This window comes from Clytia hemisphaerica, unplaced genomic scaffold (assembly GCF_902728285.1).
Source record: "Clytia hemisphaerica strain Z4C2 unplaced genomic scaffold, Clytia hemisphaerica genome assembly, whole genome shotgun sequence".
Lineage (NCBI taxonomy): Eukaryota > Metazoa > Cnidaria > Hydrozoa > Leptothecata > Clytiidae > Clytia > Clytia hemisphaerica.
Window position 1 is genome coordinate 659,701 of NW_027103737.1, and position 6,000 is coordinate 665,700.

Below are 6,000 nucleotides of genomic sequence, written 5' to 3' on the forward strand. Positions count from 1 at the left end.
ACATTTTTGAACTTTGCCGGTATCTTGTTATTAATATAATAACAGACAAAGATAAATTACAGTTTGAACAAAAATATCAAATTTGAAAAAATTATTGATTCCCTAGCGTAGGGATTTTTCATTTTCAGATGTGGTTTTTTATTCGATCACATTAGTCTAGAATTTTAAGTTCGGGAAAGTAAGGAAACTAGGGAAACCTATTTTCCCATGCTGGAAGTGTATTACCAATGTATTAGTGAAAACGGATTTCCACATGTGGAAAACTAATATTTTTAACATTCTAGTTGCCCATTCAGAATTGCATCGGGAAATTAAAAATCCCAAGTTTTTCTAAACTGATTATGGATGAGTCGGGAAAAGAGAGATCACGAGTTTTGGAAATTATTACTTTCTACAAGCTAGGGCGAGCTAGGGAAAGGAAATATCACGAATTGTGACCTTGCTTGCTTTTTTCTATTCTTTCTCAGGATCGCGAAATGTGATTTCTTGAATTAGGGAAATAAAATGTCCCAAATTTAAATCAGAACTTATTTTTCAAACCTTCAAATAAGACAATTCAATCAAAACTTTTAAACTGTCAGAAATCAGAGCCTAAGTTCGGGAAATTTTTTTTTAGGTTAGAGAAAATTGATTTCCCTAACTTGTATTACGTATGCGTGAGAAAAAACCACAAGTGATTTTTCACTCAAAAGTGTTCGAGTCGTATGTAAAGCAAACCATTACAAGGGGTGTATTCGATCAGTGTGTAACACAACGCTAAAGGTGAGGCGTCCCGCCAGGGCGGCCTCATTCGTTCGCAATGGACTTGCGTCGCAAGGGTTCAGTGGATCGGTGAGACGGGTTTGAGGTCATTAAGTTGGCTCTCTAGTGCAGCTCCACTGTTGTGACAAAAGTGCCGGGATTCTCAAAGTAGCGCAAGTACATGAAAGAACGAATGGGAGCTATCGAGCCAATGCTCACGAATGATCGAATACATTTAGTTATTTTACCAGCTTTCTATAAATCAGGATTTAATTCGTGAATATGGGTAACCATATGGGGTTTTATTGGGGTTCGCTCAAGAAAAGCATTTTCAATAATAGGGAAATTTAACATCCCTAGGTATAGTCATAAGATCGGGAAATTTAATTTCCATAACTAGGGAGCTGTTGCACCTTCCCTAGTTAGGGATTAGTTAGAGAAAAATCTAGATTTCCAGATCTGGAAATATACATTTCCATAGCCTAGGGAATCAACAAATTTTTCCTGCGAAATGTACGTACATTAAAAAACTTGAGCAAATTTCTTTAAAGATTCCAGAAAAAGAATTGAAATCATTGCTGAAATGAACTTCTGACTAAATTACAGTATTTAGTATTCAGTTTCAAAGACAAGAAACAAAATTTGACATACAAAACACTTTTTCCAGTCAATGAATCAGCTCATCATCATGATCAGTCTGCCATTTTGTTTGTTTTGATTTGCACAAGTAATATTGTACGATGGCCCTGAGATGTCACTGTTTCGTCACAAAACTTCAGTGTTTTATCACAATATTTTTAGTTTCATCACAATATTTTTAGTTTCGTCACATAAAATGTTTAGTTTCATCACAAAAGTTCTTAGTTTCGTCACAAAGTTTTTAGTTTTGTCACATGAAATTTTTAGTTTCATCACAGAATTTCAGTGTTTCGTCACAACTTTCCAGGACTTTTTAGTGTTTCATCACGAAACTTTCAGTGTTTCATTATTAATATATTTCTTTATGAAACTAAAAATAAAATTTTCTTTCTTGCTTTTAAATACAGGCATGAAGGATCCATATTTCAAAAGACGATATTTTTGCCACCAGTGATTAAGGGTGTTGATGAAAACGTGATTAGTATTTCCCCCCTGCGATACTCTTCGATACTCATTTCTTGAGATATTGAAAAATATTTCAGGCCTGCTTTTCAAAACGCAGTTACCAAGATAAGTCAAAATCCCATGGTACATGGTTTTGAGTTTTTCGACTCGGTTTTCAAATTTATAATTCTCTTAATCTGATGCAAACGAATTTATTCGTTCTCTTAGGTGTAGTAGTGTCCACCATCCTTTTCTTGTTTGAATTATTTTTTATAGAGTGTTCACAATTAAAAAATTTATTCCCTACTTCAATGTCAGAAAATTTTGCGTCTAGAAAATTTTGCGAATGACCCCTTAATTCGCAAAATTAAATGGCAAGAAAAAAATATTTTTGCTGACCGGAGAGATGTGCTGATTCCTGAAAACTAATTCCTATGAAAAACGAGCTTCTCAGTTTTCTTTGTATTTCTTTTTCGCAAAATAATATGAAAACAGGATCTTGCGCCTGATCCAGTTTTCGCCTGATCCTACCGCCACAAGAAAATAAGTTTTTTTTTAGTTTCATAAAAAAATATATTAATAATGAAACACTGAAAAGTCCTGTAAATTTGTGACCAAACACTGAAAATCTGTAATGAAACATTGAAAAATTGTGATGAAACTAAAAGTTTTTGTGATGAAACTTGAAGTTTTTGTGATGAAACTAAGAATTTTTGTGACGAAACGAAAAATTTTGTGATGAAACCAAGAATTTTTGTGATGAAACCAAAAAATTTTGTGATGAAACTAAGAATTTTTGTGACAATCCAGTGACATCTCCGCTCCATCGTAAATATTGTAATTCGTGTTATATCATACAATGTTATAATTTGCATTTATAACACTCGCTTCAGCTTTTCAAAGCTAAATCAAAACTAATAAATTGTAATACGTAATAATGGTAATAGCATATAACGTAATATGAAAATCGGAAAAAAACCCGAACATTTACGGAAGAGACTAACTACGGGGATGCTTGCGCGACAAAACACAAAAAATCAACAAAATTTAGAGATTCCAGTCCAATATCTATGCGTGAAGCTATGAGTGCCTCCTCGTTGCTGCGCTCCTGCGGGGGCAATTAACAAAAACTACACTACGGTCTTACAAGCTTGGCATTTTGCTGTGCGGTTTTCCTTATGGTGCACCGTGAAACTTTGGGGATTATTGAAATCAGGGTGCTGCAGCAAAATGACGAAATTTTCAGTTATTCCGGTTATTCGAAGTAAACTCTTACCCCCCTCTGGAATAACCGGGAGTCTATTATAGACTCTTAAAAAAAGAAAAGCTCAAAAATAATTGAATGGGTGGGCTTGTCATAGTCTATTTTTACATAAAGTCAATTATTCAATCAATAATATTTTCACCAATGAAATTTACATCTCTTGTAATAAAAGATATACGTTACGATTGTACACACTTTTGTAGGAAAACAGCCTCTCTTGAAAAGTCTTACAACTCTAAAGTACTTAAAGAACTCATAAGGTTTTTGTTCGGCGCGAGTCTATACACATAGAGTCTTGGCGCAATTTTTTGGATCCACGAGATACCCACGTAAATCTTTTGGACCCACGAGATGCCCACGTAACTTTTTTTTGGACCCACGTAATTTTTTTGGACCCACGAGATACCCACGTCATTTTTTTTGGACCCACGAGAAACCCACGTAATTTTTTTTTGCACCCACGAGATACCCACGTAAATGTTTTTGGACCCACGTAATATTTTTCTGGACCCACGAAATACCCACGGGTTTTTTTTTTTGGACCCACGGTTTTTTTTTTTTCGGACCCACGGGTTTTTTTTTTGGACCCACGGGTTTCTTTTTTGGACCCACGGGGGCACGAACCCACGAGGGCACGGGACCCACGGGACCCACGAGGGCACGGGACCCACGTAAATAATCACACTCTAATCTCATTAACATTACAGTCATATCAGGGGGGATCCGGGTCAGAATTCGCCGGAAATTTGGCCGTCGAAATAGTTCCTCGGTCGGCGGAATAGTCGTCCGGCCGGCGGAAATGTTATCCGGCCGGCGGAAAATTGGCCGTCGGAATAGTCATCCGGCCGTCGTAACAGTTATCCGGCCGCCGAAAAAGTCATCCGGCCCGCGGAAAATTGGCCGTCGGAAAAGTTATTCGGTCCGCGGAAATTGAGGTCGAGTTATTTTTTTTGAGTTATGAAAAACCAAGTTGTTGCGTCCTTTTTCGTAATTTTTAGCTTGATTACAATCAACCTCGTTGCCTGCGTATTATCAGCTTTTTGATTCTTACTGATAGCGCTAGATAATTCTCTGGCGTCAATCAGTAACGTAAATAAAGCCTGGGATACACGGGGACGAGGTTGGATTACAATAACCTTATCAACAATCTGGTATTCGGGAACCGAGGAGTTATAGAATTGTAGAATTATTTAATAGGGAATTAATTTTTAATAGCTAATCTAAAAGTTATTCAATTTAAAATAACCGAGTAGTTAACAACAGGAAACAACTCAAACAATTAAAGTAAGCAAAAAAACGATAACGACGATATTGATGATGACAATGACATCATAGTTAAACCAAAATTTACGGGAAATGTTGTCATAACTCGTTTTTTCGTAGCTCCAAATAATAACTCGAAAAAAATAACTCGACCTCACTTTCTGCAGACCGGATAACTTTTCTGACGACCAATTTTCCGCGGGCCGGATGACTATTTCGGCGGCTGGACGAATATTCCATCGGCCGGATGACTATTCCGACGGCCAATTTTCCGCCGGCCGGATAGCATTTCCGCCGGCCGGACGACTATTCCGCCGACCGAGGAACTATTTCAACGGCCGAGTTTCCGGCGAATTCTGACCCTGACCCCCCCTGATACATTCTTTTCCCATTGCTCCAGATATTTTGCGTTTTTGGCGCTCCAAAGTCATAGTTTGGATTACAACAACACCACGTGAACAGAAATTTAGCGTCTTTAGCGCTCCAAAGTCAACAACAACGAAGCAACTTGGGACCAGTCTGCCAGTTGGTTTCAGAAAGTAGAAGGTATAATCTCACAGTGACAGACTGTTCTGCAACATTGATAGTAAGTAGTATAATACTATTTTATCAAAAGTAATGTTTCAGATAGGAAAAGTAATGTTCCAAATGTTTCAGATAGGATGTATGATTGAAAATTATTTTAAAGAATTTCTTATCAGGCATCATCAGTTGTCAGTTACTTTACTGTTACTTTTGGGTAATTATTATCAGAAATTGGGAAAAACTTTGCATACCACCATTAACGAACCTTCTGTTTATCTCCAGGCGATGTCAATTGAATTCAATTGATCCAAATTTTCGTAATTGAACTATCAAATTTTATCAAACAGAATCAAGCTATAGGTGTTTGGTTACTGAACCTAATCGAAGACGACCCTGTCGAACGAAAGAAATATTTCTATCCCCAGACAAACAAATTGCGCTGCCAGATAAGTGAACCACGCGGCTGGATAAGTGAACGTGTTGTCACGAGTTAACACATGGTTCGACTAAGTTCGCATCATGAACGCAGGCAGAATAGGGATGGTGAAATTGACGCCCATGTGTGATCGCCCAATTGTTTAAGTACGTCTCGCAGACCACGCGTTCAGTCCGGGTTAAGTCTCAAAAAGTAACGTTAAAATCCTCGGACACGCAACAAGAAAATCCCTGGAGTCCGGGGAATTGGCAGGGTCGTTCGAACATAATTCAACTTTACCAGAATCTTTTAGTTTCGTGACTGTTCGATTTGGTTGCGGTAATCTAACACCTATCGTTTGATAATTTTAGATTAGATTGGTACCCGTGAAAAAGGGTAATTTGCATCATTTGAGGGAAACTTTACATTGCCTCCAAACTGCAGACCTTTCTTGGTCTGCACTTTGTCTAAGCTAAAATGTAAATTTTATTACCAGAAAGCTCTACTATTTGGAGGCAATACCAGTTTCCCTCCAGTGATTACCCTTTTTCACGGTAATCAAACAGTGTGATAGACATCACCTGAATATTTATTACAAATTATCTATTGACAGTTTCTTCTTCTCTATTCCTATTTCAGCTTTATGATTTTGCCTTCCAGCCTTCGTTCATTCACCATGACAAATAAATATCATATTAACCATTAAAAT